We start from the raw sequence: 27,453 nt of genomic DNA on the forward strand, positions 1-27,453 counted from the left end.
TATTTTGTTCTTTGTTGAAAGTGGAGACTTTGGAACACTTGTCAGTCAGTGGTTTGAATGATTTCTTTTTTTAAGGAGATACTCAAGAAACATTAGCTGAATGTTTACCACATGTAACAGAATCACACTGATTGTGTGGAAATGAACAAAAATAGTTATTTTCCTTAAAAAAGAATAATCTAGCTGGAAATAGTAACATAGAAAAAGTTATCATGATGCAAGAAAAAAAAATGGCAAGTATAGCAACTTTGAAGTTAACCAAATTGTACAAGCTAAAGGATGGTTCCAGGCTAGGACTAAATAGCATAAACTATGCCAAAATCCTCCTTAACTCCAGAACGTATATCAAAATTAAGGAAAGAAGAGGAAACAAAATTGTCCTTTGGAAAAAATAAAAAAATCAAACACGATTGAGTGAAAGATAAGCTACCAGTTAAGGAAAGCTTTATTACATTTAAAAATTACTGCACTGGTTTAAACTACTGATAAGAAAAATATGCACAGAAATATTAGTTAACCAATTTTTCAAAATTGTTTCAAAATTTCCAAACCAAAGAAAGGAAAATATATATATACATAGATACTTAGTATTTAAGTCATAAAATAATTTGCAGCTAAAGTAAAAAAAATATTTAAAGAAACATATTTCCACACGGACTTATAAATATTTGTAGTTTATAATGTAAGAGCATGATCTTAAGAAAGTTACACCATCTAGAATCTTAGAGGCTTCTCTATATACTAACCCTCTTTACGTCGTGAAACTTTATGAAAGGGCCAATGCGTCTGTTGAGAGAATTACTTGTTTCTTATTCTGTAAACCTAAATTGGATTTAATCATCACTTCATATATAACACATCCCTTTCCCCTTCAGCCCCCCACCACACACACACTCTAAATTTAATTAAAATAACTGAAATGAAACTAGAGATAATTTGTTTTTTAAATAGACTGCCACATGCTCCATTTACATAAAACCCATTAGTCTGCATTAAATACAAATTAGCTGCTGATATGAATTAAATCACATATAAATAGTTCAGAATAGCCGCAGAACCAGGCATTTTAATTAATATAACAGTTAACCAGATTTATTTGTTGGGTAATCAAGACTCTTACTCATTTATTCTCCAGTACAATAGGCCAGGCGATACTGGCTGCCCTAGGACAGGGCCATCGTTTTATAGGAATACAAATCTAGGAGGAAGATGGATTAGATTCCCTGACTTCAAAGTGTGCAAATGCTCAAAGCACTCCAGTTTAGAAATTATGACATCTGAGAGGATGAATGCAGAATCCCCTCAAATAATTAACTCATACAAATTATTGATGACCTGAAATACCCTACTTGTGTTTTTCCTTCCATACTTAGTTCTAGATTAATTTGAAGCAAGATATTTTTTCAAGTATGAAATAAGTGTCTTTTGTTGCTATTCTTTATTTGACTAATTCATGCAGCACTAATAAGTATTTCATAGTGAAGAAGAACTTTCCAGACTAATTAGAATTTGGAATTTAGCAAAAGTGTCTGTTAGTCAAGACTCTTTTTGTTCCAAGTAATTGTGCCTCAAAGTGACTCGCTGCACATAATTCACATAGATAGGTGCACAGAAATGAAACCCCACATGCTGACTTTAGGCACAGCTAGATCCAGGTCTCTAATTAGGTCACCAGAATGGCTATAGCTCTTACCATTCCCGAGAAATGCTTTTCTCTATAGCTTCCTTTCCCTTTCAGACTATGCTGTCATAGTGGAAACATGGCTGTCAGCTGCTCCAGGTTTAACACAAGCTCTCCACAGCCCCGATTTTTTCCCAATACTTTCAATGACTATCCCTCCAAATGAGACTTCTTTGCCTCAATCATGTATGCCTCTGTCTATGACAATCACTGTGAAAAAGAGAACAGAATGCCCTGATTGGCTTGAGTTACATGCTCACCCCAGAATCTGGAGAAAGGACCAACCTCAACTGAATCATAAGAATTAAGAGTGTGTGTGTATGGAGGGGGAGATATTTTGATAAAATAGAAGGTTAATTGCATTCCTACAAAAATGATGGGGGAGGAATATTGATTCAATAAGTGCAGGAAGGAGCAGCTATCCATTACGGTATTGTAATCCTTGCTTTGATGCTAAACTGTCAGGCTTCTCCAGTCACCTCATTTAGGAACTGATTTATCAATCAGTAAAAAATCAAAGGTAGGCAATCAATATCTACCTGCAAAATCCCTGATGCAAGCAGCCACAGCTTGTAAATAGCAGCCATGGATATTCAGCAAATAAAGTACCTATATAGAAAGCTTTCATCAGCCTTAAATCATGCTCTTGGACATACAATCTTAAAATATCAATGCTACATTATGTGTGCATTCTAACTGAAGTCTAGAGAGGAGTAATGAGACAGGTTTAACTGACTGTAACAAAAAGTCCTGGGCCTTTGTAAAAGGAAAATACCACTTTAGTCATAATGTTAAAATTTTGACATTAAAAAAAGCAGTGTCTCATATTATTAATAGCTGCTGAATCTAGGTAATTGCTTATATGTTCTAACGATTTCAGTAACAATATTTCATTCCAATTTTATCCTCTTCCTTTCAGTCTTAAGTGTTACGTAACATATGACAAATATTGACATACCAAAAAACAGGCATTCTTAACTTACTGCAAGACATGAATACCTCTGGTAACTTTATGAAGCTTATGAACAACACAGAACCCTTCTAAAAATATTAAGTTTTAAAAAGGTTATAGAATACAGAGGAGGCCAATTATACTGAAATATAATTATCTCAAAAAATTGACATTATAATATTTGTTCTTCAATAACACATTAAATAAAAAGCAATACCATTGAATTATATAATACCTGATACTTTGAGATACTATAACTTTAATATGATGTGAAACTACCTAATATTTCAATTGGGTAAATTGTTACAAGAACTACTAATACTAATGTGGTCTGTGGCCTATAAGCACAATTGAAGGAAATGTAAATTTTAGCTCAAGGTTACTGAAAATAAAGATGTAAATTTTCCCATCCTCAAGCATGGAACTCTGCCAAAGGACATTTGGTCATGACTTGAGGAAAAAACTGCAAATCATTGTAATAAGGCATGCTATCCATCAGCTCTTGGACCCTTATTGCAATTTTCTTATTCATCTGTAGTTGATTCCCTGCCATATTTTCACAGTAGCAATTCTAAACTCTATTACCCATTTCTATCCCAATGTTTTTTTTTTTTTTTTTCCTCTGTGGTTAACTTTGCCTTCTACCTTTCTTAGAAAGTGAAAGCAAGTTGTCTCTAGTTTCCTTCTTCTCTATCCTAAAATGATCTGGATTTTGGTGTTTACTCTTTTCTTTAAGAGTCTTACAGATTACAGAAAAATGGACGCCTGCCAGTTAATTGGTGCTTAATGAGAGAACCAAGGAATATAAAGAAAAGAAGAAACCATTCTAGCCACACTGTTAGTTAGAACTTGTAAAGAAAGAAAGATGCTATTAAGGACAAGAGAGGAGCTCTAGCGTCCACTCCCTTGCTTGAAATTCGGTCCTGAGTACGCAAGGCCTCGTTTTCTCGTGTTAAAGATAATAAGAGTGGGCCCACAGTGTGAAACTGGGATAATTCATTTATTCAAAGATGGAAGATGAGAGAAATGGCATAAGCCAACTCTATTAGTCACCATGAAAGACAAGAAAGAGAAACCATTTGGAGGATTTAGAGTGAACCCCACAAAGGAGATGGGCTTCTCCCATCCAGCACCCCATCTCTCTCTTGGTGTACCCCTAGGTGACACAGAAGCCGTGGGTGCACCTCTTCCTTCCTCATCTTGACTTTGAGGGACATAGTTCCACAGTCATGAGAATATTTATGTTTATTTAGAAAAAATTTTTAACAGAATATTCATTTTATCATGAAAGAGAATGAATTTGCTTTATGGCCATTTTTGCTGAGATGTATGTACTCACCAAGCAAAACCCCTAGGGAGGTTTGAGGCTTTTCTTTCCCCTGAAGGGAAAAAGAGTTGAATATTCTGAATTATGATTACCACATGACCACGTGGCTCTCTTGTTACCCAATTCCTTTGATTTGTAAAGACAAAAACACAAGAAATCCTGATAATTTGTCACTGTTCTGGCCAAAGGTTACTTGTACAAATAGAAGATTTTCAGATGCAAGTAACTGGAGAGAAAAGTTTATCCTATTTAGGAGAGCTGTTTAGCCCAAGAATACTGGAGTGGGTACCGTCTCCCTTCTCCAGCGGATTTTCCTGACCCAGGAATCAAGACGGGGTCTCCTGCATTTCAAGCAGATTCTTTACCAACTGAGCTACCAGGGGAGCCCCTGTCCCATGTGATGTATCTTTTATTCTAAGATCTGTTTGTCTTAAGTGTTTGAGCCTGCTGCTGCTGCAGCTAAGTCGCTTCAGTCGTGTCCAACTCTGTGCGACCCCATAGATGGCAGCCCACCATTCTCCCCGGTCCCTGGGATTCTCCAGGCAAGAACACTGGAGTGGGTTGCCATTTCCTTCTCCAACGCGTGAAAGTGAAAAGTGCAAGTGAAATCGCTCAGTCATGTCCGACTCTTCATGACCCCATGGACCGCAGCCTACCAGGCTCCTCCGTCCATGGGATTTTCCAGGCAAGAGTACGGAGTGGGGTGCCATTGCCTTCTCTGTTGAGCCTACTATGGGAGAAAGACTATACGAGGTTTTTTTTTTTTCTGTAGAAATACTGAGTGTGGTAACACAACTTAGGCTTACTTCTTAATTAAAGTTGGTACCACCTGCTTTGCCAATGGATGCTTGAGGTTTAGCCTTCAGAGCCCCAGAGTCCTGCAGTTGAGATGACTCAGCTATTCCCGGGTCTGCTGCTGCTGCTCCCAATAACATTAGTCTAACCTCCGTGTCTCTATTTCATGACTCTTCCTTGTTTCTTGATCTTACCACCTGCCAGATTTTACTGCCTTCTTTTTCTTCTCACCCTGTGGATTCTGCGGGCTGGTTCCATACCACCTTCTTTCGATGTAAGTCCCATTTTTGTTGCCAGCTGCTGCATCTGTCAATATCTCCCATGGAAACCCTTCAAGGGAATGGTGTGTTGGGTCAGTGAGTCACACTCAGTTTAGGGAGCATTTGCTTGTTAGAGCTCTGGGGCCAAGCCACCTCGCTGTCTTCCAAGATGGTTTTGGAGTCAAATTGCTGATCCAGTCATCAGTTCCCGGAGTGGCACAAAGCAGAGCAACCAGAGCACGAGGAGCTGCCAGAGATGGATAAGGGGTTAACACAGCTGCTAGATATGTATATTTTCTGACAATTTCATGGGACAAAGTTTGCCCTGTCCTCTAGAGTTCAGCTTTTCCCCGCCCACAGTTGGATGAGTTTAGGCCTCCCCAAATACTTGAAATTAAAAAGACTTTTTAATTTGAAAAGTTCTCCTTTGAAATTAAAAAGACTTCTTTCCCCTATGTGTTCCTTACATGGGTCCCTTCTAAGAGCTCATATCACTCATTCTTTTTCAGCTCAGTTCTTTCAATGTTGCTGCTGAGTCACCCTGATGAGAAAATATGGCAGCTTTGCAAACTAAACAGATTAGGTGTTAAACTGGCAATTTGTTTTTATTGTTTATTTGTGTGTATTTATTCTTAATCTCTGAACAATTACTCACATCCCATTTAAGTTCTCTAAATGTTTCTCCTTGGTGCTGTGCTTTCTCTGGGTTTAAAACTCCTGAGAAGACTGAAATCCATTACAACTAGAGACTCTCGCGTAATCCTCATTTTTATCTTCCAGTCTCTGATATTGTATCAGACGCAGGGAATATTCGCTATAAGTATCTCATGAATGGAAATAAGCCCAAGCAAAATGAATTAGGATGGAAGTCTGCTGGTAGAACAATAACAAAGCCAAATACAAGTAACTGTCTGCAGTTTGGGATGATCCAGCTAAGTGGCGCACATCCGCTTAGCTGCAGGCTCTCTGTCTTTTCAGAGGTCGAATTGTAAGTTCACCTATGCAAATGTTTGTGTTTCCATATGTCATCAGTTCTTGGACATAGACTTTCTCCATCACTACTTTCTATACAAGGATAGGCTAGGCTAGGCTAAGTCACTTCAGTCGTGTCCGACTCTGTGCGACCCCATAGATGGCAGCCCACCAGGCTCCCCCATCCCTGGGATTCTCCAGGCAAGAACACTGGAGTGGGTTGCCATTTCCTTCTCCAATGCATGAAAGTGAAAAGTGAAAGTGAAGTCGCTCAGTCGTGTCCGACCCTCAGCAACCCCATGGACTGCAGCCTTCCAGGCTCCTCCGTCCATGGGATTTTCCAAGCAAGAGTACTGGAGTGGGGTGCCTAGAAAGTTTGTATACTTTCTATACAAAGTATGTTGGAAATATATTTGGTGTAAAAGAGAATCATTCGTTTTTACCTGGCTAAAATAAATTCTACCTGTGGGTAAGGTCATTGTAATTTTTAGATACGGATCAGGGACATCTAATTGTGGGGTGTGTGTGTGTGTGTGCATGTAGATGTACATGAATAAGCAAAAAAAGGCAAAGATTGGAAATACTAAAAAAAGTGAATGTAAGATTGGCCCAGAATAATAAGTTAGTTTCTTTTCTTTGGTGCTTACATATGTACTATGCGATGCTAGATCCACATGTTTTCCGCTGTGTGTGAGCATTAGTTAGGTCGCAGTTATCAATAAGGGGATAGATGTAGGCATCGGTGCCTAGAAAACTCCATCCCTTCACAGTCAGCTGACCTTATGAGTTGGAAGGAAATCAGTCCAGCTACATAAAACATTGGCAGAGCATGTAATAACTGAAGTGGCACTAATAGTGAAATACAGCAAATGCTCCAAGTCCTTTAATAGCAAAAGGAGGTCAAGCTTCCAGATGTTTCCACTGATTCATAAATAATTGACTACCGTTACTGTTACACTGCATTGCAATGGAGGTAGACCATGGGGCTGTTATTAGTTTGAGTAGTATAAAATAGCTCAACTGGTATTTAAGAAAAACGTTAAGTCAACTTAAATATCATTTATTTATAATGTCCTTAGCATCCAATTTTATACCAACTTATCTTTCCAGCCAATGTAGTATTTAGATAGTAAAGGCTTTCAAGTAATAAAATTATTAAGTAAGTGGAAAATCACAAGTTATCTCTTGATCCCAAAGATCTCTTGATCTGAACATTGCAGTTCTTGTTGAAAATGTTTATTCTGTTAGCAATACTGATAAAATCCACACACAGTACCTGTAGCCCCTCCCTGTGGCTTGGATTTATTTGCTGTATGTCTTCCCTTCGCTTTTTTAATCTAGTTGTTGTTCAAAAGTCTCTGGAAACAAAAGCAAAAAAAAAGAAAAGCATTTTCTTTTCAATAGACTAACTGCCATTGACTTTTTAAAAATCCGTGCTCCACTAAACTATCCTGCCTTAGAATTTATCTGTCACACCCCTGACCACATCCTTCTCCAGCCAAGCCTTAATTAGCATTTTTATACTTTCTCTGCAAAGATGCAGTAAAGATTGATAGCAGCTGCCTAGATAGCTATTTTATATTGAGTGGTCAAGAAAACCTGCATTAATGTGAAGACATTTAAGCTGATATCTGTGTGATTAGAAGTCATGCAAGAGCAAGGAAGAAGCAGAGGTCCCTAAGGAAAGAGCAATTTCACCATGATCAAGGAGCAGATGGAAATCCAGGGTGGCTCAAGAGCAGTGACTGAGTGTCAAGGGGCAGGAAATTGGGACAGGGCGTGTGCGAGCCAACCATGAAGAGCTTGGAAAGCCAGAGCGAGGTGTTCAAAACTCACTTCACAGGTGATGGGAAAGCACTGCGAATCTAATGCAGTGGAATGAGAAGAAATTATACATGTATATATATATATATTTAAAATATTCTACTGCTCAGTAGAGAATCGATTGTGTAAGAGTAGAAGTAGGGGCAACTTCTTAGCAGCGTACTGTGGGAACTCAGGTTGAAGACGAAGGGGTCTTGAACTCGAATATATGAAATAACAGTAAATGGATTCCAGATACACACACACGTACACACACATATAAGAGATATAATCTCATTTCTGATTAGCTAGCCATGAGAATAGGGAAAGAGGAAGGAAGGATTACAATATGCAGTATTTGGCTTCAGCAGCTTAGAGGACGAGGATGTTGCAGTCCTTGTTTCCGTTTGAGTCCAAAAGCAAGGGAAAAAAAAAGAAACACATGTCCCCATCAAGGCAGTCAAGCAGGAGGGGATTCCCTCACACTCAAAGGCATATCAGCCTTTGCATTCTGTTCAGGCCTTCAACTGACTGGATGAGGCCCCCTCACGTTAGAAAGAACAGTCTGCTTCACTCAGTTTACCAATTCCTATCTCAATTTCATCTAGAAATACTGTCACAGACACACCCAGATAATATTTCACTACATATGTCTGGGCGCCCTATGGCCCAGGCAAGTTGACATGTAAAATTAACCATCACAACAGCTCCATATTCATTTCTCATGCCTTTTATTTTGTTACTATAGGTTCAAGGAAGATGGTTCTCTCTGAGGGTATATATTCTGCAGATGTACTGCATACAATTCTGATTACCTAGTTAAGAACAGCTCTCATGTAAATAATCAGTAAAGATTTCACCCATCCTCTTTCGCCTTCCTTTGGTTATTTTCACAGTGGCTATTTGTATAGGGGAGGTGAGTATAGCCAGGACTCTAAGGACAACGCTACCCAGTGTCTGAGAAGACACCAGCACCAGGATACCTAAAATTTGACCGAGTTCTGCTAATTCAGTTCAGTCAGTTCAGTCCAGTTGCTCAGTCGTGTCCAACTCTTTGCAACCCCATGGACCGCAGCACGCCAGGCCTCCCTGTCCATCACTGTCTCGCAGAGCTTGCTCAAACACATGTCCATTGAGTCAGTGATCCATCCAACCATCTCATCCTCCGTCTGCCCCTTCTCCTCCCGCCCTCAATCTTTCCCAGCATCAGGGTCTTTTCCAATGAGTCAGCTCTTCGCATCAGGTGGCCAAAGTATTGGAGTTTCAGCTTCAGCATCAGTCCTTCCAGTGAATATTCAGGACTGTTCTTCTAATTAGGTGGTAAGTTTATGGAAATGAGTTCATAAATGAAATGTGGACCCATGTTTATTTATGCTGGTTCTGCATTGTGGACATATATAGTGGTGCTTGTGATTAGTTATTCTACCCTGTGGCTATTTAACTGGTCACCTGCATATACAATCAGCGTGTGTGTGTGTGTCTGTGTTGCAGCTGGCTGAACTCTCCCATTGCCTCTTCAGTTGGGGAGTAAGCATCATTATGCAGGAAAGTTCAAGTGAGAGATTCTGAAACTGCCTACTGAACCCACTTTGCCTTGGCAAAAATGGTAAATTGAAAGCAATAGAGCATCTCAGGAGGAGTAGTGTTGCAAAGATCAGTGCCACTCTCAAGCCCTGATTGGATTCAAGGATGTTTCCCACCATCCCATGCGCATGGCAAATGACAGTGGCCTACTGGAAACCTCGCCAGATGGCGCTCCCAATCTCGGCTGCACGCTGAAGGTGTTCTCACTGGAGCAGGTCCGCAGCCTCTGTCTTTTAGGAGGCTATTGACCCGGTGGCAAAGGCTTTCTTCTTTAACCCAAACACGAGAGAAGCAAAAATCAATTTGCATCCACATGGCAGTCATAGAAGTTCAGATTCAACGTATTGTCCCAGAGCTATTTTATCTTTCCTGTGTGTTTAATAGAAATACAGTCACAGGGACAAGATCATCTTTACATTCTACAGAATGTCAGCTAGTCCACTGTATTTATGACATCAAACAAATTAGATCTGGCAAGAAGGAAGCAAAAAAATACTCTGGACACCCTAATAAAACACATCCATATCAGTGAGAGGGAAATAAACTCTCAAAAGGCCCAGGGGACTGCCACGTGATAAAAGATTTTAGGGTCCAGTGTCTGGTAAGCAAAAAATAGCAGTTGTTCTACTTTGCCCTTCCTACACTTCCTACTAATAAAAAAGAAACAGAGATTGGTGGGCTTCATTAGATTTTGAAAGAAAAACACATTTTGTAGAATAAAGACATGCCTTAGATTCAAGGAATAAAATCAGCAGATTGTTATGACTAGATCCTGGTCCCTGTCCAAACATTGAATCACAAGTTACCATGAAAGCTTTAGGGTCAATCAACTCTGCACTTCCCAGCCTTATTCTCTGCATTCTCCTGCTGAATATTCTCATTTCCATCAGATACGTGTTTCCCAGGCCCTGATGGAATATACGGATGCTAAGCTTCCTTAAGCAAATCGTTTTGAAACAGCAATGGCTGTGCTTCTCAATGTGGCTGTGCTGATAGATATGACCTGCCTAAAAGGCAGAGGAACCAGAGATCAAATTGCCAACATCCACTGGATCATGGAAAAAGCAAGAGAGTTCCAGAAAAACATCTATTTCTGCTTTATTGACTATACCAAAGCCTTTGACTATGTGGATCCCAATAAACTGTGGAAAAATCTGAAAGAGATGGGAATACCAGACCACCTTGATCTGCCTCTTGAGAAAGTTGTATGCAGGTCAGGAAGCAACAATTAGAACTGGACATGGAACAACAGACTGGTTCCAAATAGGAAAAGGAGTATGTCAAGGCTGTATATTGTCACCCTGCTTATTCAACTTATATGCAGAGTACATCATGAGAAATGCTGGACTGGAAGAAGCACAAGCTGGAATCAAGATTGCCAGGAGAGGAGGAGGAGCTAAGATGGCGGAGGAGTAGGACGGGGAGAACACTTTCTCCCCCACAAATTCATCAAAAGAACATTTAAACGCCGAGTAAATTCCACAAAACAACTTCTGAATGCCGGCAGAGGACATCAGGCACCCAGAAAAGCAACCCAAGTCTTCGAAAGGAGGTAGGAAAAAATATAAAAGACAAAAAAAGGGACAAAAGAGGGAGGGACAGAGTTCGTCCCCGGAAGGGAGTCTTAAAAAGAGAGAGAAGTTTCCAAACACCAGGAAACCTTCTTACTGCCCAATCTGTGTCGAGCCTTGAAAGCACAGAGGGCAACATAACAGGGAGGAAAAATAAATAATTAAAACCCGCACATTGCAAGCCCTACAGTAACTCCCCCAGCGGAGAAGCAGCGCAGACGCCTGCATCCGCCATTAGCAAGCGGGGGCTGGGCAGGGAGGCGCGGCGCGGGCTGCATCGCAAGAATCTGGCCTGAATATCCCGAGCGCTACCTGAGCGAAATAATTTGGGCTAGCAAACCAGACTGTGGGATATCTACCACGCAAAAAGCCAGCCCTAACCTATGACACCGCCAGGCCCACGCGCGGAACAAAGGACTGAACAGAGATAGGGGGCGGCAGACCTTCCCCCTCCGGTGACAGGCAGCCAGAGCCAGAAGGGGACAATCGCAGCCCCAGAGAGACATTATCTATAAAACTGTAAGCAGGCTTCTTTGCTAACTAAAACTTCTTGGGGGTCTGGACGGTCAACATCTGCCTGAGAAGGTGTGCCGGTGCACAACTAGATAACCGAGCGGCGGGGAGGCGATAAGTCACAGCAATCGCGCGTGCCAAACACCTCATCACCTGAGCTGCTCGGATCTGGGAAGGGCACAAAACGCAGGCCCAACCGAGAGTCTGCGCCTCTAAGGACTACCCGAGTGCCTGAACCTGAGCGGCTTGGACCTGGAAGTGCAGGCAGCCCAGGGCCGGCCGCGGATGGTTCCCGGCAGAGCAACCTAGAGCCTGAGCAGCGTGGGCAGAGAGGCTACACGTGCCGTGAACGGGGGGCCAGACCCAGTGTGGCTGAGGCACTGCGCGCGACACGCCAGTGTTATTTGTTTGCAGCATCCCTCCCTACCTCCCCTCAGTGCGACTGAACAAGTGAAAAAAAAAAAAAAAAAAGTGTCCTCCACCGTCCCCTTTGTGTCAGGGCTGAAACCAGACACTGAAAAGACCAGCAAACAGAAGAAGCTATAACAGAGGGAACCGCCTTGGAAGCTACAGGCAATAGATTAAAACCCTGTGGTTACTACCGCTACATAGGAAGGGGCCGATAGATCTTGAGAAATATAAGTCGGACCAAGAAAAATAGCCAAAAATGAACTGAACCACAATACTCACAACAAAACTGAGAAAGTCCTAGATATATTTTTACTATTTGTACGATCATTCTTTCTTTTTTTTTAAATTATTTTTTTAATTAAAAAAATTTTTAAGTCCTCTATTATTCCTTTAATTTCCACTTTTATAACTCGATTACTTTGCAAAAAAAAAGAAGACCCTATTTTTTAAAGCAAACTTCATATATATTTTTTTATAATTTTTTGACCTTTTTTTTTCCTTCTTTTCTTTAACATTGTATTTTTGAAATTCCAAACTCTACTCTAGATTTTTAATTTTAGCTTTTTAGTATTTGTTATCAATTTTGTACCTATAGTTTTTTTTTGTTTTGTTTTTATATAATTTCTTGACCCTTTTTTATTTTTCCTTTCTTTTTTCTCTGTTTCTTTCTCTTCTTCTTTTAAATAACCTTGTATATCTGAAATTCCAAACTCTACTCTAGATTTTTAATTTATGCTTTTTGGTATTTGTTATCAATTTTGTACCTGTATTTTTTTATAATTTATGCAACTTTGTTTGTTCTTGTTTGTTTGTTTTTTCTCTCTATTTCTTTTTCTTTTTCTTCTTTTTTTTTAACATTTGTTTTTTTTGAAATTCCAAACTCTACTCTAGATTTTTAACTTTTGCTTTTTGGTATTAGTTATCAATTTTGTACCTGTATTTTCTTTATAATTTTCATGACCTTGTTTGTTTTTGTTTCTTCGTTTTTTTCTCTCTTTCTTTTCCTTCTTCTTTTTCTTTAACATCGTATTTTTGAAATTCCAAACTCTACTCTAGATTTTTAATTTTTGCTTTTATGTATTTGTTACCAATTTTGTACCTTTAAGAACCCAATCTTCAGTACCCATTTTTCACTAGGGAGCGAGATTACTGGCTTAACTGCTCTCTCTCCCTTTGACTCCTCCTTTTCTCCACTAGGTCACCTGTGTCTCCTCCCTAACCCCTCTCTACTCTACCCAACTCTGTGAATTTCTGTGTGTTCCAGACGGTGGAGAACACTTAGGGAGCTGATTACTGGCTGGATCTGTCTCCCTCCTTTTCATTCCCCCCATTTATCCTCCTGGCCACCCCTGCCACCTTCCTCCTTCTTCTCTTCTCTGTATAACTCTGTGAACAACTCTGAGTGGTCCAGTTGTGGAGTGCACATAAGGAAGAGATTACTGAATAGCCCACTCTCTCCTCTATTGATTCCACCTCATCTCATTCGGGTCACCTCTAACTCCCTCCTCCCTCTTCTCTTTGCCATATAACACTGTAAACCTCTCTGGGTGAAACAAGTTTCAGGGCAAGACATACCAAGCAAATTCTCCAGCAGCAAGGAACACATCCCTGAGCTCCAAGATACAGGCAGCCCAAAGTCACCCCAAAACCATAGACATCCCATAACTCATTACTGGACATTTCATTGCACTCCAGAGAGAAGAAATACAGCTCCACCCACCAGAACACCGACACAAGCTTCCCTAACCAAGAAACCTTGACAAGCCACCTGTACAAACCCCAAACAGAGAGAGGAAACGCCACAATAAAGAGAACTCCACAAACTGCCAGAATACAGAAAGGACACCCCAAACTCAGCAATTTAAACAAGATGAAGAGACAGAGGAATAGCCAGCAGATAAAGGAACAGGATAAATGCCCACCAAACCAAACAAAAGAGGAAGAGATAGGGAATCTACCTGATAAAGAATTCCAAATAATGATAGTGAAATTGATCCAAAATCTTGAAATCAAAATGGAGTCACAGATAAATAGCTTGGAGACAAAGATTGAGAAGATGCAAGAAAGGTTTAACAAGGACCTAGAAGAAAAAAAAGAGAGTCAATATATAATGAATAATGCAATAAATGAAATTAAAAACACTCTGGAGGCAACAAATAGTAGTAGAATAACAGAGGCAGAAGATAGGATTAGTGAATTAGAAGATAGAATGGTAGAAATAAATGAATCAGAGAGGATAAAAAGAAAATGAATTAAAAGAAATGAGGACAATCTCAGAGACCTCCAGGACAATATTAAACGCTACAACATTCGAATCATAAGGGTCCCAGAAGAAGAAGACAAAAGAAAGACCATGAGAAAATACTTGAAGAGATAATAGTTGAAAACTTCCTAAAATGGGGAAGGAAATAATCACCCAAGTCCAAGAAACCCAGAGAGTCCCAAACAGGATAAACCCAAGGCGAAACACCCCAAAACACATATTAATCAAATTAACAAAGATCAAACACAAAGAACAAATATTAAAAGCAGCAAGGGAAAAACAACAAATAACACACAAGGGAATTCCCATAAGGATAACAGCTGATCTTTCAATAGAAACTCTTCAAGCCAGGAGGGAATGGCAAGACATACTTAAAGTGATGAAAGAAAATAACCTACAGCCCAGATTATTGTACCCAGCAAGGATCTCATTCAAATATGAAGGAGAAATCAAAAGCTTCTCAGACAAGCAAAAGCTGAGAGAATTTAGCACCACCAAACCAGCTCTCCAACAAATACTAAAGGATATTCTCTAGACAGGAAACACAAAAACGGTGTATAAATTTGAACTCAAAACAATAAAGTAAATGGCAACGGGATCATACTTATCAGTAATTACCTTAAATGTAAATGGGTTGAATGCCCCAACCAAAAGACAAAGTCTGGCCGAATGGATACAAAAACAAGACCCCTACATATGTTGTCTACAAGAGACCCACCTCAAAACAGAGGACAAATACAGACTGAAAGTGAAGGGCTGGAAAAAGATTTTCCATGCAAATAGGGACCAAAAAAAAGCAGGAGTAGCAATACTTATATCAGATAAAATAGACTTTAAAACAAAGGCTGTGAAAAGAGACAAAGATGGTCACTACATAATGATCAAAGGATCAATCCAAGAAGAAGATATAACAATTATAAATATATATGCATCCAACACGGGAGTGCCACAATATGTAAGACAAATGCTAAAAAGTATGAAAGGAGAAATTAACAATAACACAATAATAGTGGGAGACTTTAATACCCCACTCACACCTATGGATAGATCAACTAAACAGAAAATTAACAAGGAAACACAAACGTTAAATGATACAATAGACCAGTTAGACCTAATTGATATCTATAGGACATTTCATCCCAAAACAATGAATTTCACCTTTTTCTCAAGCGCACATGGAACCTTCTCCAGGATAGATCACATCCTAGGCCATAAATCTAGCCTTGGTAAATTCAAAAAAATAGAAATCATTCCAAGCATCTTTTCTGACCACAATGCAGTAAGATTAGATCTCAATTACAGGAGAAAAACTATTAAAAATTCCAACATATGGAGGATGAACAACACGCTGCTGAATCACCAACAAATCATAGAAGAAATCAAGAAAGAAATCAAAATTTGCATAGAAACGAATGAAAATGAAAACACAACAACCCAAAACCTGTGGGACACTTTAAAAGCAGTCCTAAGGGGAAAGTTCATAGCAATACAGGCATACCTCAAGAAACAAGAAAAAAGTCAAATAAATAACCTAACGCTACACCTAAAGCAACTAGAAAAGGAAGAAATGAAGAACCCCAGGGTTAGTAGAAGGAAAGAAATCTTAAAAATTAGGGCAGAAATAAATGCAAAAGAAACAAAAGAGACCATAGCAAAAATCAACAAAGCCAAAAGCTGGTTCTTTGAAAGGATAAATAAAATTGACAAACCATTAGCCAGACTCATCAAGAAACAAAGGGAGAAAAATCAAATCAATAAAATTAGAAATGAAAATGGAGAGATCACAACAGACAACACAGAATACAAAGGATCATAAGAGACTATTATCAACAATTATATGCCAATAAAATGGACAATGTCGAAGAAATGGACAAATTCTTAGAAAAGTACTACTTTCCAAAACTGGACCAGGAAGAAATAGAAAATCTTAACAGACTGATCACAAGCACGGAAATTGAAACTGTAATCAAAAATCTTCCAGCAAACAAAAGCCCAGGTCCAGATGGCTTCACAGCTGAATTCTACCAAAAATTTAGCGAAGAGCTAACACCTATCCTGCTCAAACTCTTCCAGAAAATTTCAGAGGAAGGTAAACTTCCAAACTCATTCTATGAGGCCACCATCAACCTAATACCAAAACCTGACAAAGATCCCACAAAAAAAAAACAAAACTACAGGCCAATATCACTGATGAACATAGATGCAAAAATCCTTAACAAAATTCTAGCAATCAGAATCCAACAACACATTAAAAAGATCATACACCATGACCAAGTGGGCTTTATCCCAGGGATGCAAGGATTCTTCAATATCTGCAAATCAATCAATGTTATACATCACATTAACAAATTGAAAAATAAAAACCATATGATTATCTCAATAGATGCAGAGAAAGCCTTTGACAAAATTCAACATCCATTTATGATAAGAACTCTCCAGAAAGCAGGAATAGAAGGAACATACCTCAACATAATAAAAGCTATATATGACAAACCCACAGCAAACATTATCCTCAATGGTGAAAAAATTGAAAGCATTTCCTCTAAAGTCAGGAATAAGACAAGGGTGCCCACTTTCACCATTACTATTCAACATAGTTTTGGAAGTTTTTGCCACAGCAATCAGAGCAGAAAAAGAAATAAAAGGAATCCAAATTGGAAAAGAAGAAGTAAAACTCTCACTGTTTGCAGATGACATGATCCTCTACATAGAAAACCCTAAAGACTCCACCAGAAAATTACTAGAACTAATCAATGATTATAGTAAAGTTGCAGGATATAAAAACAACACACAGAAATCCCTTGCATTCCTATAGACTAATAATGAGAAAACAGAAAGAGAAATTAAGGAAACAATTCCATTCACCATTTCAACGGAAAGAATAAAATACTTGGGAATATATCTACCTAAAGAAACTAAAGACCTATATATAGAAAACTATAAAACACTGGTGAAAGAAATCAAAGAGGACACTAATAGATGGAGAAATATACCATGTTCATGGATTGGAAGAATCAATATAGTGAAAATGAGTATACTACCCAAAGCAATGTATAGATTCAATGCAATCCCTATCAAGCTACCAACGGTATTCTTCACAGAGCTAGAACAAATAATTTCACAATTTGTATGGAAATACAAAAAACCTCGAATAGCCAAAGCTATCTTGAGAAAGAAGAATGGAACTGGAGGAATCAACCTACCTGACTTCAGGCACTACTACAAAGCCACAGTCATCAAGACAGTATGGTACTGGCACAAAGACAGAAATATAGATCAAAAAAATAGAAAGCCCAGAGATAAATCCATGCACATATGGACACCTTATCTTTGACAAAGGAGGCAAGAATATACAATGGATTAAAGACAATTTCTTTAACAAGTGGTGCTGGGAAAACTGGTCAACCACTTGTAAAAGAATGAAACTAGAACACTTTCTAACACCATACACAAAAATAAACTCAAAATGGATTAAAGATCTCAATGTAAGACCAGAAACTATAAAACTCCTAGAGGAAAATATAGGCAAAACACTCTCTGACATACATCACAGCAGGATCCTCTATGACCCACCTCCCAGAATATTGGAAATAAAAGCAAAAATTAAAAAATGGGACCTAAGTAAACTTAAAAGCTTCTGCACAACAAAGGAAACTATTAGCAAGGTGAAAAGGCAGCCTTCAGAATGGGAGAAAATAATAGCAAATGAAGCAATGGACAAACAACTAATCTCAAAAATATACAAGCAACTCCTACAGCTCAACTCAAGAAAAATAAATGACCCAATCAAAAAATGGGCCAAAGAACTAAATAGACATTTCTGCAAAGAAGACATACAGATGGCTAACAAACACATGAAAAGATGCTCAACATCACTCATTATCAGAGAAATGCAAATCAAAACCACTATGAGGTACCATTTCACGCCAGTCAGAATGGCTGCAATCCATAAGTCTACAAGCAATAAATGCTGGAGAGGGTGTGGAGAAAAGGGAACCCTCTTACACTGTTGGTGGGAATGCAAACTAGTACAGCCACTATGGAGAACAGTGTGGAGATTCCTTAAAAAACTGGAAATAGAACTGCCTTGTGATCCAGCAATCCCACTGCTGGGCATACACACTGAGGAAACCAGAAGGGAAAGAGACACGTGTACCGCAGTGTTCATCGCAGCACTGTTTATAATAGCCAGGACATGGAAGCAACCTAGATGTCCATCAGCAGATGAATGGATAAGAAAGCAGTGGTACATATACACAATGGAGTATTACTCAGCCATTAAAAAGAATACATTTGAATCAGTTCTAATGAGATGGATGAAACGGAACCTATTATACAGAGTGAAGTAAGCCAGAAAGAAAAACACCAATACAGTATACTAACACATATATATGGAATTTATAAAGATGGTAACAATAACCCTGTGTACGAGACAGCAAAAGAGACCTGATGTATAGAACAGTCTTATGGACTCTGTGGGAGAGGGAGAGGGAGGGGAGATTTGGGAGAATGGCATTGAAACATGTATACTATCATGTATGAAACGAGTCGCCAGTCCAGGTTCAATGCATGATACTGGATGCTTGGGGCTGGTGCACTGGGATGACCCAGAGGGATGGTATGGGGAGGGAGGAGGGAGGAGGGTTCAGGATGGGGAACACAGGTATACCTGTGGTGGATTCATTTTGATATTTGGCAAAACTAATACAATATTGTAAAGTTTAAAAATAAAATTAAATTAAAAAAAAAAAAGATTGCCAGGAGAAATATCAATAACCTCAGATATGCATCTGAGGTTCATCTAGTCAAGGCCATGGTTTTTCCAGTGGTCATGTATGGATGTCAGAGTTGGACTGTGAAGAAGGCTGAGTGCCGAAGAATCGATGCTTTTGAACTGTGGTGTTGGAGAAGACTCTTGAGAGTCCCTTGGACTGCAAGGAGATCCAACCAGTCCATTCTGAAGGAGATCAGCCCTGGGATTTCTTTGGAGGGAATGATCCTGAAGCTGAAACTCCAGTACTTTGGCCACCTCATGCGAAAAGTTGACTCATTGGAAAAGACTCTGATGCTGGGAGGGATTGGGAGCAGGAGGAGAAGGGGACGCCAGAGGATGAGATGGCTGGATGGCATCCCTGACTCAATGGACGTGAGTCTGAGTGAACTCTGGGAGTTGGTGATGGACAGGGAGGCCTGGCGTGCTGCCATTCATGGGGTCGCAAAGAGTCAGACACGACTGAGTGACTGCCAATTCCAAAAGCCAGCCCACTGCACAATTCTTATAATTATTTTTGCCCCATTCTATTAAAAACTAACTGCCATTGTAAAATGTAACACCATACCTTCTATCTGAACCTTATCTTATTTAAAACTGCAAATCAAACCCTTAGAAATTGCAAAGCTACTATACACCATAATGTATCATCATCCTGCTTACCATCAGTGAATAAATCGTTACTGCTGATAGACCTATGAGTTTTGTCTTTGACGGCCATTCCTGACACCAGTTTTAATCTGAGTTCTCCAGAAAGTGGGGCCTGAAACCTTGATATTTTACTTGAGTTTAATGCAAGACAGTTCCAGAAAAACATCTATTTCTGCTTTTGACTATGCCAAAGCTTTTGACTGTGTAGATCACAATAAACTGGAAAATTCTGAAAGAGATGGGAATACCAGACCACCTGACCTTCCTCTTGAGAAACCTGTATGCAGGTCAGGAAGCAACAGTTAGAACTGGACATGGAACAACAGACTGGTTCCAAATAGGAAAAGGAGTACGTCAAGGCTGTATATTGTCACCCTGCTTATTTAACTTATATGCAGAGTACTTCATGAAAAATGCTGGGCTGGATGAAGCACAAGCTGGAATTAAGATTGCCAGGAGAAATATCAATAACTTCAGATATACAGATGACACCACCCTTACGGCAGAAAGTGAAGAGAAACTAAAGAGCCTCTTGATGAAAAGTGAAGGAGGAGAGTGAAAAAGTTGGCTTCAAGCTCAAAATTCAGAAAACGAAGATCATGGCATCTGGTCCTATCACTTCATGGGAAATGGATGGGTAAACAGTGGAAACAGTGTCAGACTTTATTTTTGGGGGCTCCAAAATCACTGCAGATGGTGATTGCAGCCATGAAATTAAAAGACACTTACTCTTTGGAGGCAAAGTTATGACCAACCTAGATAGCATATTCAAAAGCAGAGGCATTACTTTGCCAAAAAAGGTCCGTCTAGTCAAGGCTATGGTTTTTCCAGTAGTCAAGTATGGATGTGAGAGTTGGAGTATAAAGAAAGCTGAGCACTGAAGAACTGATGCTTTGAACTGTGGTATTGGAAAAGACTCTTGAGAGTCTCTTGGACTGCAAGGAGATCCAACCAGTCCATCCTAAAGGAGATCAGTCCTGGGTGTTCATTGGAAGGACTGATACTAAAGCTCAAACTTTGGCCAAATACTTTGGCCACCTCATGTGAAGAGTTGACTCATTGGAAAAGACCCTGATGCTGGGAGGGATTGGGGTCAGGAGGAGAAGGGGACAACAGAGGATGAGATGGCTGGATGGCATCACCGACTCAATGGGCATGAGTTAGAGTGAACTCTAGGAGTTGGTGATGGACAGGGAGGCCTGGCGTACTGCAATTCATGAGGTCACGAAGAGTCAGACACCACTGAGTGACTGAACTGAACTGAATGCCAGGGAGAGGGAGTGAGGGCAAAAAAGTGAATCAGAAAGAGATACCACCAGTAAAAGGATGTGTTGTTTAACTTGGGATTGCATTGTATTGTGTGACCTCTTGATGGATTTCACTGAGACTCTCTTCCAAAAGGCCATATATAAACAACTGCTTCTCAGTACGGTCTAAACTCAGATGGAGAAAATGTATTAATCGCTTCCTAGGTCACTCCATAGACCTCCTGTCTCACTGGTGCAACCCACAGAGTTTTAATTCACATACATCTGGCTCAAGCACGCATGGACACTGAGGGGCCCTGGATGTCCCATGCTTCAGTGTGAGTGAGCCAAGGAGGTGCAGGAATAAGGCTTAAGGCATGCGGCCCAGACACGTGGTGAGGCAATCTTGGGTTATGCCGTCTTGATGCTGGTTGAAACTTGGGCAGAGCTGGATTGTCTCAGCAGCACTCAAAGCGAACAGAAAAGGCTAGAAAAATAGGAAAGATTATATATAAGAAATGTTTCTCAGATAGACCAAAATGTGGGCTGGAGAACCACCCAGTAGAATTTTGACATTCATATTTGTGTTGACATAGCTTATGAATATATATGTCCTGCTGTTTTTATTTGGATTTTCAATTTGCATATTAGAATTACAATATAAGTAAAAAGGGATTTCTCTCCATACACATGAATACCTTCACAGTGGTATTAATTTTTCTATTTTAAAATAGATATGAATCTACCTGTCAGTAAGAAAACTGAAGAAAAATAAAGCTTTTGTTTTGCTCTCTGTGGTTACCCACATGTATGCGCATGCATACACACACAGAGAGAGGCAGATAACTGTCATTTTCACTAATAAATGAAAAAGTGTATTTAAAAAAAGAGACAAACCATGAGCCATTCGTATTTCCATAGATCTCTTCCTGGATATCTTGGTTGCATAGACCACAGGGAAAATAAAGCATTTTTTAAGGAATTCTAAATTGCAGAAACACCCCAAAATATATAGATACAGAGGTAGTCAGCTAAATGTGATCAAAGGTATGTATGTGGGTGTGTCTGTGTCTGTGTGTGCACACACGCATATGTGTAGGTGGAAAATCTGTTTCCTTGTCAGACCTTTGTTACTCTCCCACCTCATGTTTCAGACAACTCTCGAACAATTCAGATACAGGCTTGGATCCATTCTGGCAACCGACAGTAATAGTATAGGTATTTGTAAGTACAGATAATGATTGATTCTTGAACAATTAAAAATTGATGGCATAAATAGTGTGCTTGAATATATAATAAATAATTTCCAAAGTATAATACATGTTAAAAAGTATGGTGTTTGTATGTGTGCATCGAGTTTATATTGGATTGGATAGTACAATATTAAGTCCACATATTTTTACAAACAAACATATCAAGAAATGAAAAGATAATGATGTCTATGTGGCAAAAACCACTGAAAAAGTAGATTACCAAGTGAAAACCATATAAGGATCTGAGAGAATTTTTCAACCATTTTTGAAGGCTTTTTTTTAATGCTTCAGTCAGTTCAGTTCAGTTCAGTTGCTTAGTCATGTCCGACTCTTTGCGGCCCCATGAATCACAGCATGCCAGGCCTCCCTGTCCATCACCAACTCCCGGAGTTCACTCAGACTCACGTCCATCGAGTCAGTGATGGCATCCAGTCAACTCATCCTCTGTCGTCCCCTTCTCCTCCTGCCCCCAACCCCTCCCAGCATCACAGTCTTCTCCAATGAGTCAACTCTTCACATGAGGTGGCCAAAGTCCTGGACTTTCAGCTTTAGCATCATTCCTTCCAAAGAAATCCCAGGGCTGATCTCCTTCAGAATGGACTGGTTGGATCTCCTTGCAGTGCAAGGGACTCCCAAGAATCTTCTCCAACACCACAGTTCAAAAGCATCAATTCTTCGGCGCTCAGCCTTCTTCACAGTCCAACTCTCACATCTATACATGACCACTGGAAAAACCATAGCCTTGACTAGATGGACCTTTGTTGGCAAAGTAATGTCTCTGCTTTTGAACATGCTATCTAGGTTGGTCATAACTTTCCTTCCAAGGAGAAAGCGTCTTTTAATTTCATGGCTGCAGTCACCATCTGCAGTGATTTTGGAGCACAAAAAAATAAAGTTTTGATGTTTAGATTGTCTATTAGACTTTTGAAATCAAACATGCTAGACCACTTGGGAACATCCTAAGAATTAAAGGAAAGCTTTATTACAAACCTCCAATAAAGTAGAATTCTGCCTCAAGAGCTACAAAGTTTTGATAAAGATGGAGAAGTTAAAGTGAGCAAGTGTCAAAATGAACAGAATTTTGTTGGAGTCCTAACTTCAACCTAGAGAATTAACAAAATCTACAGCACTATCTATAGTATATTTAGCATGCACATGTATTTTACAATAAAATTTTAAATGGTTTGCTTTAAGGGATTCCAAGTTATCTATTAAAGGAAAATTTGAAGCAAATAAAGTGATATCAAATTGTAAATGGTATTATTAAGTAGAGATAATCTAACCTGAAATGCAAATAATATCAAGGTCAATATAAAAATTTATTTATGACTCTGAGAATGGTTATTAAGCACTGCCATTCTCAGGTTGATATAAAACAAGTCCTTTGTCTAGACATTCCTTGATATAGCTCGCAGAAAAGCATACTGGTTGAGGCAGATAATTCACCATATAGAAGCTTCGGGAGTGTAACTGTGGGGGAAATTTGCCGTTTACCTTCCATTGTGGTTATTATGAACATGTAACTATACTCTGTGTAGTTGCTTTATCCAGAGAGTTAGATAACCATGAATAGCACTTTATTTGTAGAAAAATTTAATAACTTGTGTTTATAGGTGTCCAAATATGGTATTGTGTCATGGTATCAGATGTATCACAATCTGAAACTGGTAGATCTGTTTTGTGTTTAGCAAAACCCAAATGTATTTATCAACAAACAAATATTTGCTCAAGGAAAGTTTTCTTTTTTCAAAGTTAAACCACCCTATATGGTTTTTCTATACCAAAAAAAGTAGACTTTTGATGTAATCTTGTCTAACTATAATTAAATATTTATTCTTTTAAAATTTTAAAGAACCTACATTAGGCCAATCATCACCAGTGGATAAAGTAACCATCCTATAATTATTTTATGCTGTACTCTGAATTGATAAGCCTTTAGCCTTTGTGTTCCGCTCCATAGAGCATCTCATATTAGGTTTGATGTCACCTCACTTTTCAACCAAAACTCTTCAGGCATCTGTTTTCCCAACAAATACAGTTCATATTTTTATGAAGAACTAAATATTTTGAATAGATTTACATAAACTGATGCAAGTCAGGAAGCAACAGTTAGAACTGGACATGGAACAACAGACTGGTTCCAAATAGGAAAAGGAGTTCTTCAAGGCTGTATATTGTCACCCTGTTTATTTAACTTATATGCAGAGTACATCATGAGAAACACTGGACTGGAAGAAATACAAGCTGGAATCAAGATTGCCGGGAGAAATATCAATAACCTCAGATATGCAGATGACACCACCCTTATGGCAGAAAGTGAAGAGGAACTAAAAAGCCTCTTGATGAAAGTGAAAGAGGAGAGTGAAAAAGTTGGCTTAAAGCTCAATATTCAGAAAATGATGATCATGGCATCCGGTCCCATTACTTCATGGGAAATAGATGAGGAAACAGTGGAAACAGTGTCAGACTTTATTTTTCTGGACTCCAAAATCACTTCAGATGGTGACTGCAGCCATGAAATTAAAAGACGCTTACTTTTTGGAAGGAAAGTTATAACCAACCTAGATAGCATATTCAAAAGCAGAGACATTACTTTGCCAACAAAGGTTCGTCTAGTCAAGGCTATGGTTTTTCCAGTGGTCATGTATGGATGTGAGAGTTGGACTGTGAAGAAGGCTGAGCGCCAAAGAATTGATGGTTTTGAACTGTGGTGTTGGAGAAGACTCTTGAGAGTCCCCTTGGACTGCAAGGAGATCCAACCAGTCCATTCTGAAGGAGATGAGCCCTGGGATTTCTTTGGAAGGAATGATGCTAAAGCTGAAAGTCCAGTACTTTGGCCACCTCATGTGAAGAGTTGACTCATTGGAGAAGACTCTGATGCTGGGAGGGGTTGGGAGCAGGAGGAGAAGGGGACGACAGAGGATGAGATGGCTGGATGGCATCACTGACTCGAGTGATGTGAGTCCGGGAGTTGGTGATGGACAGGGAGGCCTGGCGTGCTGCGATTCATGGGGTCGCAAAGAGTCGGACATGACTGAGTGACTGATCTAATCTGATCTGATGCCTAATTAGGCTTCCCTGGTAGCTCAGTTGGTAAAGAATCCTCCTGCAATGCAGGAGACCCCGGTTCGATTCCTGGGTCTGGAAGATCTGCTGGAGAAGGAATAGACTACCCACTCCAGTATTCTTGGGCTTCCCTGATGGCTCAGCTGGTAAAGAATCTGCCTGCAATGTGTGAGACCTGGGCTCGATCCCAGGGTTGGGAAGATCCCCTGGAGAAGGGAAAGGCTATGCACACCAGCAGTCTGGCTTGGAGAATTCCATGGACTGTATTGTATAGGCTGCTGCTGCTGCTGCTGCTAAGTCGCTTCAGTCATGTCCAACTCTGTGCAACCCCATAGACAACAGCCCACCAGGCTCCCCGTCCCTGGGATTCTCCAGGCAACAACACTGGAGTGGGCTGCCATTTCCTTCTCCAATGCATGAAAGTGAAAAGTGAAAGTGAAGTCGCTCAGTCGTGTACAACTCTTAAAGACCCCATGGACTGCAGCCTACCAGGCTCCTCCATCCATGGGATTTTCCAGGCAAGAGTACCAGAGTGGGGTGCCATTGCCTTCTCCAATAGTATAGTCTATGGGGTAGAAAACAGTCTGCAAGACTGAGTGAATTTCACTTTCACTTTTATGCCTAATTTGTTAACACCAATGAAGTTTATTATTTCTTTCTTTACAGTTGCTGTTAGTGAATTATTTGAAAAGAAGTAGCAAAAGCTGGAAGGGTGACATCTGTAATATGTTTAGCCTATTAACTCTATGAATATATACCTGAATAAATGGGAACACGAAACTCATTTTTAGTCACGATGTTATACAATGACATGTGAGAGTTGGACTGTGAAGAAGGCTGAGCGCCGAGGAATTGAGGCTTTTGAACTGTGGTGTTGGAGAAGACTCTTGAGAGACCCTTGGACTGCAAGGAGATCCAACCAGTCCATTCTGAAGGAGATGAGCCCTGGGATTTCTTTGGAAGGAATGATGCTAAAGCTGAAAGTCCAGTACTTTGGCCACCTCATTCGAAGAGTTGACTCATTGGAAAAGACTCTGATGCTGGGAGGGATTGGGGGAAGGAGGAGAAGGGGACGACAGAGGATGAGATGGCTGGATGGCATCACTGACTTGATGGACGTGAGTCTGAGTGAACTCCAGGAGTTGGTGATGGACAGGGAGGCCTGGCGTGCTTCGATACATGGGGTCCCAAAGAGTCGGACATGACTGAGCGACTGATCTGATCTGATCTGACAGATAACTATAAATGAAATGAGGATTAAGTATTTTACATGAAATACCAGTAATTAGAGTACATCTTTGGCTGGAAATGGTGTTAAGTCACCTTTCTCTCAGGTTTTGGGTTTATTGCTTTCTACTTCAATCACTGGTTCCACTCATTGTTGGTGTGACTTTCCCATCAAATATGAATGTTATAGGAGCCTACAATTTTCTCATAGTTTTATGTTTTAGATAATAGAAGTTCACAAAAATCTTCTGTAAAGGGAAATATGAAAATCCTTTCAACAAGTCTAAGCGAAAGTTGAGTATTTTACAATCCAGAAAATCAGAGCCAAATGTTTAATTACTGATGCTCACCAGTGATTAATCACAGATGCCAGTGTTCAGAAAGAGCCCATCCCTGTCAGTAAGCTCACCAACCTTTAAGATTTTTCAATACACTTAAGTGTCCTTGTCTTCTGGCATTAACTCAATAGATCCTAGTCTTTCAACTGAGTGTGTCATGAAGACTAGTTGCTAAATTATTGCATGATATACTTGGGCATTATATCATTATATCATGTCATTATATCATGTCATTAGAAAATGAGATGAAAGGGCACAAAGTTTAAAAGAGAAATATCATTCGATATTTTTTCTTCATTCTTTTATTTCTCTCTCCTTTTCACTTGTAATATTCCAATAACCCAGAGCTAGTCAGTCGTTCAGTCATGTCTGACTCTTTGCGACCCCATGGACTGTAATCCGCCAGGCTCCTCTGTCCATGAAATTCTCCAGACAAAAATACTGGAGTGGGTGGCCTTTCCCTTCTCCAGAGGATCTTCCCAACCCAGGGACTGAACCTGGGTCCCCTGCACTGCAGGCAGATTCTTTACCACCTGAGCCACCAGGGAAGTCCACAGAAGACACAGCGATGTCTAAAGAATTTCTCTCCATGTATTTCCTGTACATCACCCTCAACACCAAGTCCGAGCATATTTTTCAGCTAATTTCATACGTTTTTTTTTTTAATTATTTTCAAAATTCCTTTCTTGTTTCCAGTTTTATTGAAAAATAATTGACATATATCACAGTATAAATTCAAGATATGGTATGATGTTTTTTACTTTCATG

Source organism: Bos mutus, chromosome 7 (genome assembly GCF_027580195.1).
Source record: "Bos mutus isolate GX-2022 chromosome 7, NWIPB_WYAK_1.1, whole genome shotgun sequence".
Lineage (NCBI taxonomy): Eukaryota > Metazoa > Chordata > Mammalia > Artiodactyla > Bovidae > Bos > Bos mutus.